The following is a 14,123-nucleotide window of genomic DNA, read 5'->3' as shown; positions in this document are numbered from 1 at the left end:
ATAATATTTAACTTAAAAGGAGACATACATTACATATAACAGTAGCAAAATTGATTTCATAACTGGGAGGCCCAATTGGCTGTTATTCTCTTTGGGGCGTGTTCCTTTTTCTTTTAATGATAGACAATAATTTCTCTCGTTAACTGTTGCTGAATTCCACAGACAGAAATTGGCCGTTTTTATTCGGTGAATTAAAGTTATGCAGGCTTATTTTATGAGGGCTCAAATTCCCACGATTTTGCTTCAAATGATATATCATTCTGTACCGGAGCGTCTCCTTGTCCGCCTGTCTGTCTGTCAGTCGAAGGCTCTCGACATCCATTCCATCTCTCGCGTTCTTTACAAATTTTCAGTGAAATATAAATAAAATAGCTTTTCCTAAAGCCTCTTTTTTGGGCGATAAAATTTTTCTCCTGCATTGGTCGTGAAACGCGATTCGCCTTTTGGGAATGTTATTCCAAAGTTTGAGTCAAAATAGTTTTTACTCTAATTTTTTCTACTTTCGTATTTTATTTTTCGTTGGTTGCAAACTGAAAATATTAACTGACCCTTTGCGCTGAGTTTTACACGTTTCGGAAACTAGTAGGTTCATCCAATAGCGAGACTCGGTGCCAACGCTGTCAAATATTTGTTGTAACTTTTGTATAAATACACACACACACACACATTCATAATACTTATGTACATTTATATACACTCATCCACGAGTGTATGTGTATTCTTGTGTGTAAACAATTATTATTACTGGAAAGTTCATCGAGTAGCTGGACTGTGTGTCGACACTCAGGTATTTCTGATGACTTGTATAAATTACACACAATACACACACACACACACACTTACAAATATACATACAAACATACGAGTACATAATATATAGATAGATAGATAGACAGATAGATAGATATGTATATATACATATATATGTTCATCCAAAATATGTGTACACAAGTAAACACATATTATTATTATCATTCATGCTACTAACTATCAACTTCTCGCAAAGGTCAGTTCCCTAACTTCGCCAACCCTATTCTTGAAAGGGACTTGGACACTTTCCCAGAATCTCCTGAAAACTCGAGCACGTCGCAGCTGTGAAGAGCTCCAACAATGAAGATAAAAGTGTTATTGGAGGCGCAGGATGGAAAATGCCCGGTCATAAAACTGCCATTGTTAAAGAAAAATCTCAGCTAATGTTACGGCCTCAAACATTACTTCTGGGTGTATGAACGTTACATATCCTTTGTAATCGCTGCCTCTACAGGTTATGAAATGGAATGGAATATATAATTTAGGCCAAAGGCCAAGCGCTGGGACATATGAGGTCATTCAGCGCTGAAACGGGAAACTGAGAGTAAAAAGGTTTTAAAAGTGTAACAGGAGGAAAACCTCTCAGTTGCACTATCAAACAATTGATAGGAGAGGGTGGAAAGTGAGATGGAAGAGAATAATATGATGGTAGGTATAGTAAAAGAAATGAAAGGGGTTGCCGCGAGGGGCCGAAGGGACGATGCAAAGAACCTTAAGTAATGCCTACCGTGCACCGCGTAAAGTGCACTAATGACATTACCCCGAAAATTACCTTTCATATATTGACATCTGTTTAATTTCCTTCTGGGATTTTCCATTTACCTAACTGCCTATGTTTATCTAATTCCTAATCATATGACCTCAGCAGGTACTCGTTTGGCCCAATACAACTTTCGTTTGTGAACATAATTTTCCTCCCCAGAAAATCAGAAAATCTGGAATGTACCAACCGTCCAACCGCCTTTCTTGTTCCTGGTTTGATAAAATCTAGGATATACAGGAGATTGCCTGAAATATTCCATGATATTTTTAGCTGAATGTTTAAAAAATCTAGCTACTCACAAGGAAAAAAATGACTGGAAAGACGGCTGAGGAAGAGAAAGAGTAAAATTAAAAGCTAAGTGCAATAGATGGCGAGAGACTAGCAAGAAATAGCTCTGGTCTAATATGGTCAATATACTAATGGATTCTTCAGTTACATCCAACTAATTTTTTGAGATAAGCAAACTGAATGCTTCAGAAAATACATATGTAGCGGAGAATTCCATATTCTGAAATGAGAGAGAGAGAGAGAGAGAGAGAGAGAGAGAGAGAGAGAGAGAGAGTCTACTAACCGTTTAGAAAAGAGGATTTTATGGTGTTTGCGAGTCGTTTCAGTAGTGTTACAATTCCCGCATGCAACTAAATTAATGGTTGATTGTGAAATAATCATACAATCAAGTAAAAAATGCGCCGAAGTCTCTTCGGTACAATCGAGTTTTTTTTATGAGCCGCGGCCCATGAAGCTTTCAGCCATGGCCGGGAGGTGGCCTATCCTAAAGCGTTGCCAGAGGCACAATCAAGGCTAACTTTAACCTTGAATAAAATGAAAACTACTGAGGCTAGAGGGCTGCAATTTTGTATGTTTGATGATTGGAGGGTAGATGATAAATATATCAGTTTGCAGCCCTCTAGTCTAAGTAGTTTTTAAGATCTGAGGGCAGAAAGAAAAAGGGCAGACGGATAGACAAAGCCATGTCAATAGTTGCTAAACAGTTTTCTTTCACAGAAAAATAAAAAATCAATTTTTCACCGCAATCGATTTTTTTCACAGCGTATAAAGCTGTGTAATCCATAGCCCAAAAAACTTTCAGCCACGGCCCAGTGGTGGCCTGTCCTAAAGCATCGCCAGATGCACAATCAAGGATAACTTTAACCTTAAATAAAATTAAAACTACTGAGGCTAGAGGGCTGCAATTTGGTATGTTTGATGATTAGAGGATAGATGATAAAAAATATTAATTTGCAGCCCTCTAGCCTTAGTAGTTTTTAAGATGTGAGGGCAGACAGAAAAAGTGCGGACGGATAGACAAAGCCATCTCAATGGTTTTCTTTTGCAGAAAAATAAAAAAATAGATTTTTGGGGGCAATCGAATTTTCGTTACAACGTATAAACCTGTGTAAGCCGCAGCCCACGAAACTTTCAGCCAAGGCCCGGTGGTGGCCTGTCCTACACCGTTGCGAGACTCACAATCATTGCTAACTTTAACTTTGAATAAAATGAAAACTACTCAGGCTAGAGGGCTGCACTTCGGTATGTTTGATGATTGGAGGGTAGGTGATAAACATATCAGTTTGCAACCCTCTAGCCTCAGTAGTTTTTAAGATCTGAGGGCAGACAGAAAAAGTGCGGACGGACAGACAAAGACATCTCAATACTTTTCTTTTACAGAAAAATAAAAAAAATTAATTTTTCGGGGCAATCGAGTTTTCTTTACTGCCTATAAATCTGTGTAAGCTGTAGCCCATGAAACTTTCAGCCAAGGATCGGTGGTGGCCTGTCCTATAGCATTGCCAGATGCATAATCAAGGATAATTTTAACCTTAAATAAAAGGACCACTACTGAGGCTAGACGGCTGTGATTTGGTATGTTTGATGATTGGAGGGTAAATGATAAACATATCAATTTGCAGCCCTCTAGCCTAAGTAGTTTTTTAAGATCTGAGGGCAGACAGAAAAAGTGCGGACGGATAGACAATGCCATCTCAATACTTTTCTTCTATAAAAAACAAAAAGTCAATTTTTTGGTGCAATCGAATTTTCTATTCAGCATATAAAGCTGTGTAAGCTGCAGCCCATGAAACTTTCAGCCACGGCCTGGTGGTACCCTGTCCTATAGCATTGCCAGATGCACAATCAAGGCTAACTTTAACCTTAAATAAGATGAAAACTACTGAGGCTAGAGGGTTGCAATTTGGTATGTTTGATGACTGGAGGGTATATGATAAACATATCAGTTTGCAGCCCTCTAGCCTCAGTAGTTTTTAAAATCTGAGGGCGGACACAATAAGTGTGGACAGAAAATAGTTATCTTATACAAAGCTAAAACGACTGGTGTCTCAGAGAAAAATTAACTTATTTTTAGTTTTCTGCAAAAGAAAACTATTGATATGCCCGTCCGCACTATTTCTGTCTTCCCTCAGACCTTAAAAAGGCTAGAGGGCTGCAGATTGATATGTTTTATAATCCACCCTTCAATCATCAACATACCAAATTGCAGCTCTCTATCTTCAGTAGTTTTCATTTTATTTAATGTTAAAATTAGCCTTGATAGTGCGTCTGGCAACGCTATAGGACAGGCCACCACCGGGCCGTGGCTGAAAGTTTCATGGGCTGCTGCTTACACAGCTCTATACGCTGTACAGAAAACTCGAATGCGCCGAAGAAACTCCGGCGCATTTTGTATTTGTTTATCTGTTGTGATCAGGAGGGATTTCACTGAATTCTTTGCACGCCGAATGCAGCGTGGCTGGAAACTGAATAGCTGTCTATTTTTCACACTTATACCTAAGAATCGCACAGCTGAATGATAGACTTCGATTAACAATGTTCAGTTCTAGAGCAGAAATCAACGGAGCTTGAAAATTAAATGATTTTGGAAAATCTGTTGTGCAGAATGTTCATTCTCGTGCATAAATAAGATGCTAAGTATAGCAAACCTTACAATCATGTCTATTCCGGAATTTTCAAAAGTATTCCAGGGATTCAAAGGCTGGCTCCTCTCTCTCTCTTCTCTCTCTCTCTTCTTTCAAGTTACGGATTTTTTTTTTTTTTTTTTTTTTTCATTCCGGGAATGAGATCGTCGTCTCGTGTTTGATTTGCTGAGCCTCCAGCGAGAACAGGGGTTATGTCGTAGAAGCCACAGTAGAAGCTAAATATTTTACTTCCTCTCCATTCGGAGAACTGAAATGTCTGAACGATCGCGTGTCAGCGACTAATTCTGTCCTTCGGGTTCATTTTCTTTTGTTCTTTGCTTTATCATTCTATTCCTCTCTTAGCTTTTGGTCCTACTCTGGTTACTGTTACGATGCCTAGTAACTAAAAAGCAATCAATCAATCCCCTCCCACTTAACCATCTCAAGAATGAAATCTTCAGTCCGGGTCTCTTGCGCTGAAATTTTAAAACTCTGTTGAATTACGTTATTAATAGCATATTCCTGAGTGACTGGGTAGTAGGCTACGCTTAATTCGTTATAATCGTGGCATCCCATACCCCTGCTTCAGTAATCTGATATTCTCTAATCTGTGGTTGATTACAAAACGTACGATGAAATAGAAAATGTACAAAAATATAAAAACCGTAGAAAATGTACAAAAATACAAAACACCGTAGAAAATGTACAAAAATCTAAAAACCCGCCAAGCGCTGGAATATAAAATTTGTGCTAAAGGCCAAGCACTGGGACCTATGAGGTCATTCAGCGCTGTAAGGGAAACTGAGAGTAAAGAAGGTTTTAAAGGTGTAACAGGGGGGAAAGTATCGCAGTTGCACTATGAAACAATTGTTAAGAGAGGGTGGAAAATAAAATGGAAGAAAGAGAATATAAACGTGGGTACAGCACAATGAATGCAAGAGGTTGCAACTAGGGGCGAAGGGAGGCTGCCAAGAACCTTAAGCAATGCCTACAATGAACCGCGTGAGGTGCACTGATGGCACTACCCTCTAGGGAAGAGCAATAACCACCAGACTACTCGGCAGACTAAGTAAAACTAAATGACGCATTCCGTACTGCGAGCCAAGACTGTCTCTTGAACAACAACGTCAAATACCAAGAGACTAGTAACATAAATGTTTAGAAAAAGTATTGTGCCATTGTGAGAGAAATACAACCTTCTCGTGACGACCAGTATTCTTCCGGAATGGCTGTCAGCTTACCTGGAGCCGGTTGTGACCAAATTACACCGCCGAAGTCGTCATGTTGTTGATGGGGGTGCGTAGTGTCTTCTTTCTCTTGGGCGACAAAGGAATTCCTCCTGAAACAAATGCAGAAAATTATTTTTTAAGATACTTCTTCCTGAAACCAATGCAGAAAATTATTCTATAACCTGACTTTTGCGGTTAAAAACCCGTAATCTAATGTCCTTTCACCTAGATGCAATTTTAATGAGTTAAGAAAACAGCAGTTTAGTTTGCATAATTATATAGTTATTCATCAAACAGAGTTGATTCTTTGTTGACTATTGATGGCTGATTAAATGATTAAATCATTATTTCATTACACTGAACACAGACCTTAAATAAATCGACAGTTAAAATATCGACAACGGATAAACGGGTTTCGATAATGTTTGGTGAAAACACAAGCTGGCCGACCAACATCTCCTTAACCAACAACCAATCCCCCGACCCCTCATCCGCCACCATATGATTAACTGTGGGTAGATGACGACGAAGATTTGACGACAATCGTCATGGAAAACAATTTGATCATATAAAGATTCCAAAATGACTGCTATTACTTTATTATTGGTATCTTACATTATTATCATTAATAACCCTTGTCTGATCTTAACTTTTAGTTATGAAAGATTAAGGTCCCTTTTTATTAACAAGACAGAACAATAAAGCGCTTCCAGATATTGTTCTGTTATTCTGTCGAATGAGAGTTGCATATTTAATATTTGTTTCCCAAAGCTTTGGTAAATGTTTGCTCTACTTTCAATTACTTCTTCTGCAGCTCTCTGTGCCTTACATCATATTTTAAAGCTGCTCAATGCACTGGATACATATTAATGTATAAGTCGTTTTATTGGGACTAAAACCATGATTTCCAAATCAAATAAAATTTCAACATAACTTCTAAAATGTTTTTATCAATGGACTAAATTCACATTTTAAACAAAATGTACATTTTCTCTCTGTGCAACATTTCCTTCATCTTCAATCCATCAGGACCTCCACTTTTGTAAATCTAAGTTTTCAGTGGTTTCTGGGCCTTCATTCTTAAGTGTTTGCATGCGATTACAGGTACCTAAACATATTTCCCTGAAATAAACATCGTAAGTCTTGAAATATGGTCAAAGTAAATGAGTTCGAGGAGAAAGTCATCCTGGGGAAATTGTTTTGGGTCTTATACGTAGAAGGATTATGGCATTTTATGATAATTGAATTTTTGTCGTAAAAGCGAAGGCTTTCAAGAAATTCGTTTCCAGAGTAAATACTGGCAAAGGATGACTTTGTCCTTATTTGGTAGGATTATGAGAATGGAACTGGAAAAAAAGATTTAGGCCAAAGGCCAAGCACTGGGACCTATGAGGTCATTCAATGCTGAAATGGAAATGAGAGTAGAAAGGTTTTTTAGGTGTAACAGGAGGAAAACCTCGCAATTGAACTATGGAACGTTGTTAGGAGAGAGTGGAAAGTAAGAGGGAAGAAAGACAATATATGAACGGAGGTACAGTAAAAGGACAGAAAAGGGCCGAAGGGACGCTGCTAAGAACCCTGAGTAATGCCTGCAGTGCACCGCGTGAGGGATTATGAGGACGAGATGATTTAAATCTTAAAAAAAATTTGTATTTATATATATACTTCATTTCCAATATGTATAATTTTCCTGTTAACGTTCGTTCTCTTTGTTTTATTAATTTATCATGCCTCGCCAAATAACCTTTTCTCAATCACTTAATGGCGTGTACCGAGGTAGTTTAATGTCCATTATAGAAAAAAATCTTTACAGGTGATCTCAGAACCCATAAGATTTCATTCACAGCAGATACTATTCGACAGAGTTCCGTACACTTAACTCATACGCAGCCATATATGATGGATATTTCCTCAGTTTATCTTGTTGCTCATTTCTGACCCTTGAAATGCCGGCAGTCATGACAGTGACACTGAAGTAACACAGATCTCTTAGGCATTTTATCTGTATTATGAAAACTCTTTAAGATATATAGAAACAATAATACCTGTACTGTAATCCTTACCAAATTACTAATATGTTATGAACGGTTATTTATGAAATGCACTTTGAACGAAAAGGAATTGGAATAAAAAATTTAAGCTAAAGGCTAAGTGTTCGGACATACGAGGTCATTCAACGCTGAAGGGGGTTGAAGCAAAGAGGTTTTGAAGGTGTAACTCTCCGAAATAAGATTTCAAATGAGAAATCAAACAGTTGTCTTTGAGTTTAATAAGTCTTAATCACTTCCCAATCCATCAGCTTCCTTTGCTCATTTTGAGTTTCTCATTAAAGTGATGTTTTGATGGACGTATGCCTTCACAACTCCCAACCCTCCCTATTTATCGACAGGACACGGCTGTTATATAAATTTTTTTGGTGATTTTTACCAAAGATTGGTTATTGACATATTCGTGACGTCCACGCTGGCAAGATTTTCAGTGAACAGCCAAAACATTTCAGAAGGGAGTTCTGTTTCAAACAATATCTGGATTAAATCATATATAAAAGAAGGAATTTAATGGGAATTTTGAAAACTTCGCCCTATAACAAGATTTTGAATAGATCGAAATAGCTAAAACATCTCACCGAGGGAAGAGTGGATTTCCATTTATTGTATGATCAAGATTTGATTTCATTCGCTCACAAGGCTTTTTCCCCATTCATTTCTCTGATCATGGTATCAGCAATGACTGAAGAGGACCAAAATTCTGAAAGCCTAAAATGCGTTTGGGATTTAAGCTACCATGTAGGCAATAGGTTTTTCAATATTCTCCTTTTGCAGAATCTTTCTTTATCGTTAGTGTAGATATTGTGACATTTTTCATTGAATTTTTTTTTTTGCCGTGAAAAATTTTTCTTGACATGAAAAGTCTACCTCAGAGGCATTGCTCGTGTGGAGACGCATTTTCCAGAAACAACATTCATTGTCCTCAAAAACGTTTTTATTATTTTTCTAATTCAGACGTTCCCAAAGGTGAAGTTTTTTTTTTTATAATGTCTTTCTTCAGAACGATTCAGAGAAAACTTTCTTCCCCGTAAAAACCTTTTTCAAGAGAAAACGTTTTGGTTTGCTCTCAGATGTAAAGGAGGGACTGGTGCCTATGACATGCACTTCAGGAAGGTGGCTGAAGTGGCGGGAAGGAAGTGAAGAGGATGCTGAGGTAAGAGGGGGAGGGAGAAGGCAGGGGAGGAGGTGAGAAGTGAAGGAGGAGGCAGGGGAGGAGGGAGAAGAAGTAGAATGAGGTGAATGACCATGATGTACAGACAATTAAATATAATCTAAGAAAATCATAGTACATAGCTTTTGAATTTGTAAGAAACCTGGTGTGGTTTGATTTTTCATTCTTATTTTGCCTTTTGATATTTCGACTTTAAGTTTGATATTTCCATTCCCTATTTGATAGTTCCTTTTCATGTATCAATTACTTTCAGTATTCAGATGTTTCAATTTAGATCTGATATTTTTCATTTAATATGTCTTTTCATGTTCAATTTCCATTTGATGTTTCCTTTTAATATTTAATGTCATTTAATATTTCCATTGGTATTTAGTTTACATTTGATATTCAAATTTTTCTTTTTTCTTTTACTCCATTTCACCACTATTTTCTGATATTTCCATTGTGATTTGACATTTCTTTAGATACTTTAATTTTCACAAGCTGTTTCCGATAATTACATGATATTTTATTTATTTTTTTGATGCACTTCGATTTTTATGTGATATTTCCATTCGATGCTTTCATTCATGTTTCCATTTCCATTGTCTCCCATTTCTTTTGTTTCATTTTGCACTAAATATTTCACTGTTATTTGATATTCCATTTGATATTTTAATTTCATGTTTCAATTTCCATTTAATATTTCCATTTATGTACATGTCTTTCCACTTTATTTGATATTTCACCTCATATTTCCATTGCATTCCGGTATTTCTACCTCATATTTCAGTTAGATGTTTCATTCAAATTCACGGGGAGCATAATTTCACTGGATCAGTTTCTTTGATCAGAACACTCTCTCTGAGAACCATCTTCAGAACCTCTTTGAAGAAAGTGGAAATTTGCTTTTAACTTAATCTGTTAGAAGTCTATTATAATAAATGGCAAAGGGTAAACATACCTGACAATAACTTAGAAGTCTTATGATTCTGCATTTGCTGTATAAATGAACTGAATTCAACTGATTTCTTATATTCCAAGCATTAGTGAAACAATGCAACAATCTTAGCATTCAAGTGCAGAGTGGCATTTGGGTCATGGTAGGAGCTGCCTGTATGACAGGTTTTATAACAAAATACACTATGAAGAATTGGTTTTATAATTAGGAACTTCAAACGGTGAATCAAAGCCTCTGGTGGAGGGAGAATGTGCTTCACGGAAAGATATCACTTTGATTCTGCGGTGGGGCCATTACGAAATCTATCACGTAAACAAGGAACGGGATATAATTTCTTTATAATTCTACCAAAGGAACAGATACATTTCAATTATGACTGGGAGGCAAAGGAAAGGAGCGTCTTCAAGGACGTTTGTCTGAAATTGGCGATAATTAATCCTTGAGCTTATGTGTGATTATGTAGTTAGTCAAGGTGTCGTGGGTGTGTTCCTTTCGTCGTAGGGAGAGGGGTTGTCTGCTCAATAAAACGCAGCTGGTTGTACTGAAGTGGTGTAGCAGTGTAGGTTTGTTCGAGTGGGATAATAAATCTACCTGCCCCTTCAAATAGTTTGATATGGATATTCAAAAAAGTCATATATATTTCCAGGCATCTATCACAACTAGGTATAATAGGAAGATATACGGTTTTAACAAAGTTGACCAATACCGGACTAATCGATATACTTCTCTGACTGACAAAATAAACTGTTTCCCATTTTGCTCGACTGTCTCTTTGGCACAAAATAAGTGAATTATTCCCCCATCCAACGACATATCAAAGAGATCGTTTTCCTGTGAATATGACAGCATTATTGCAATCTCTGATTAGTTCAACAAGTAAAACTAATTTCTTCCTCTCTCTCTCTCTCTCTCTTTGAGGTACACTGCCTGGGCCCAGTAAAGGAAAAACAATGAATGACAAAAGGATCCTGACTTTGCCCTTTTGGAAATACAGTCAATAATGGTACGACAAAGGAGAATGGGAGAAAAATGTGCATATTAATATAACTATATGTATGTGTGTCTTTGTATATGTATTTAGAAACAAACTGTCAATTCCAAAGCTAGAACCTGGAAATCATGAAATAAAAATATATAGCGAAGGAAGAGGAACATATACAGTATGAAGAGAGGAAACAGGAACAGTTGATTAAATAAAAAAAATCAGAAATATAACAGTTGAATATAAGGAAGGCCTGTATTCATGTAAAAAACCTTCAAAGCTGGTTAACTATGAAGAAAACGATCAGGTAAAACATGGTGTTCAGTATGGTTCAAGTTGGCTGGGAAGGAAGTATGAGATTGGTTGGTTAATGTTTGAATAAATTAGTCGACGGTGGATCTTATTATCATTAATTTTAATCTCTTAATCAGATATGTGAAGATGACGCTACCATATTCATTTCGAGTAAGGATATTAAACGGACTAACTTTGCCACAGATAAGGAGAGAGAGAGAGAGAGAGAGAGAGAGAGAGAGAGAGAGAGAGAGAGAGAGAGAGACTGTAACAAAAAATATGAATTAGGAGACAAATATGCGTCAGCCACAACTGTTACGGAAACAGAAATCACGTCCGCAGGCTGAGACGGACGTTTTACGTAACGCTGCTGTTCATAAAAAAGGAGATCTATTGCTTATTTTAGTTTCATGTCCATTGCTTTTTTGTCTTGACAAAAAACAACAGCGGGAAATTGCTGCCTTAAAGGTCCATTACTCACTGATCAAGATGAGAATCAGGGAAGCTGGAATTCGCGTGAGATATTTTGTGAGGAGAGAGAAATTGCTGGGTGAGAGGCCGAGACGAGAGAGAAATTCGAGAGACACAGTAATGGATAAGATCTCTTACGATGGAAGGAGGATTTTTTTTTTTGCCGGATAAGAAATGGAGAGATAAATTGGGTGTTCTCCCAAAAGAATGACACAGATAATTTGTATCGGGAACTCAGAGTTGTAAGTCGAAAGAGCAATTGTTTTTTTCAGGTGTTCCTGGTTACTACAAGATCAGAGAGAGAGAGAGAGAGAGAGAGAGAGAGAGAGAGAGAGAGAGAGAGAGAGAGAGATATTCAACTCCCATTGTCCAGCATTGTATAAAGACTGGAGACCTCACCTTACAGACCTTACAGTTCGTTCGGGTTGCCCCAGGTCCCTCAGTGTGAGGCACCTTTGATATCTACCAGAGAATTGCTAACGCATCTTCCGGTATATTTTGCATCTTCCAGTCTTGGATGGTCTGGGATGCATCTTAGATATTTGTCGAGCTTATTCTTAAACACATCTACGCTCACTCCTGTTATGTTCCTCAGATGAGCTGGTAGCGCATTGAATAGACGCTGCATTATCGATGCTGGTGCGTGGTGGATTAATGTCCTGTGTGCTTTCCTTAATTTTCCTGGCCTAGTTTTGGCACTAATCTACCTCTGCTTGCTCTTTTGTGCATTTTAGCTCCGCAGTGTTTCCGGTAATTTCCTTCTATCTGTTTCCATACTTGATACCATGTGGCGTTCTCTTCTCCTTTCCAAAGACTTATATAAATTTTAAGGTATGGTCTTTCCCAGTATCAGGTCTTAACTCTTCTATTGTAGCTGTAAACCACCCCCTTTTGTACACTCTCTATTTGTACAATATCCTTTTAGTAGTGTAGGTACCATATTATATTGCAATATTCCAGAGGACTACGTACGTACGTTTTATAAAGCATAATCATGTGTTCAGCTTTTCTTGTTTGAAATGCCGGAACAACGGTCCCATTTTTTGTGCATTTTGTAACCAATTGCTATTTTGATCATTGCATAACATATTCTATTCAACATCACACCAAGGTCTTTACTGCTTCCTTGTTGTGACTGTCTCATTAATAAGTCCTTTATATGCATGTAGCATTCTACTTTATCACCATAGTTCACTGATTCAAATCAGAAGAGGAGGAAGAGAGAGAGAGAGAAGAGAGAGAAGAGAGGTTATGTTCCCTCCCATTACCAGCATTGTATGTGAATCTAGTTGAGACAGACAGGCAAACATAAGATGGGAGAAGATTCACTTACATTATCGGCATTGTGCAGACTGGGTATAGAGAAGAGAGAGAGAGAGAGAGAGAAGAGAGAGAGGTGTATTCCCCAACCTTCCAAAGTCCATCTGAAGATGGTAGCTGTCACTAAAAAATGTCACAAGCATCAAAATTGATATCAACCTTTGGAAATGCTCACAGAAGACCAAACTACAATGTTCACTAATTTCATTAATGACCCTCTTCATTTCACCAAATGGATGAATTGATGAAATGTTGAAAAAAAGAAAGACTTGAAGCACAAGTGGAAAATAATGACCTGCATTCCAGCTCTCTCTGAAGGCATCAATCCCCAGTAATTCGGAAAGTGACTAAATGGCACTTTTCTTATTTGGCATTTAGTGAATAAATGGCATATTTTAGATTAGATAAATTAGGGACTAAATGGCACTTTTCAGATTTGTCATTCATTAACTACATGAGATTTTTGAGATTTGGTAAATGAGTGTCTAAATGGCACTTTTCATATTTGGCATTTAGTGAATAAATGGCATCTTTGAGATTTTGTAAACTAGTGACTAAATGGAAATTGTAAGATTTGGCATTTAGTGAATAAATAGCATTTTTTAGATTTGGTAAATTAGTGACTAAATGGTACTTTTGATAAGTGGCTTTTAGTTAGTAAATGGCACGTTTGAGATTTGGCAAATTAATGACTAAATGGCACTTTTCATGCATGGCATTTTGTGACTAAATGGCACTTTCGAGATCTGGTAAATTAGGGACTATATGGCACTTTTCATAACTGACATTTAGTGACTAAAGGCATTTTTGTGAATTTGTTAAATTAGTGACTAAAGCACTATTTATATTTGGCATTTAATGACTACTCTGCATTTTGAGATCTGGTACATTAACCAGCTAAATGGCACTTTTCAATTTGGCATCTGTAGCTCATTTCATCTGTGAGATTTAGTAAATTGGTGATAAATGGCACTTTCGGACCAATCTAGTGACTAAATAGCATTTTGGATCTGGATATTGTAACTAATGACTGCTTTCTATGTGATATCAGTGACTAAATAGCATTTGAGATCTGGAAAATTAGTGTCTAAATGGCAATTTTTCAGATTTGGCATCTAGTGACTAAATTTCATTTATGAGATTTAGTAAATTAAATGACTAATGGCACTTTCCATTTGGCATT

At 37.2% G+C, this 14,123-nt stretch overlaps 1 long non-coding RNA gene across 2 annotated transcripts in view; it reads right to left on the bottom strand.

Annotated features, from left to right (window-relative positions):
- Positions 1–14,123, bottom strand: part of LOC136835210 (uncharacterized) — a 429,151-nt gene that overhangs the window by 329,694 nt on the left and 85,334 nt on the right. For both annotated transcript variants that reach the window (XR_010852051.1, XR_010852048.1), the window contains exon 2: positions 5,727–5,824. This is a non-coding gene — a long non-coding RNA (uncharacterized lncRNA). The remainder of the gene's footprint in view (positions 1–5,726; positions 5,825–14,123) is intronic.

The sequence above is a fragment of the Macrobrachium rosenbergii genome, chromosome 55 (assembly GCF_040412425.1).
Source record: "Macrobrachium rosenbergii isolate ZJJX-2024 chromosome 55, ASM4041242v1, whole genome shotgun sequence".
NCBI lineage: Eukaryota > Metazoa > Arthropoda > Malacostraca > Decapoda > Palaemonidae > Macrobrachium > Macrobrachium rosenbergii.
The sequence above is the reverse complement of the archived record's forward strand: the minus strand, read 5'-3'. Positions and strand labels throughout refer to the sequence as shown.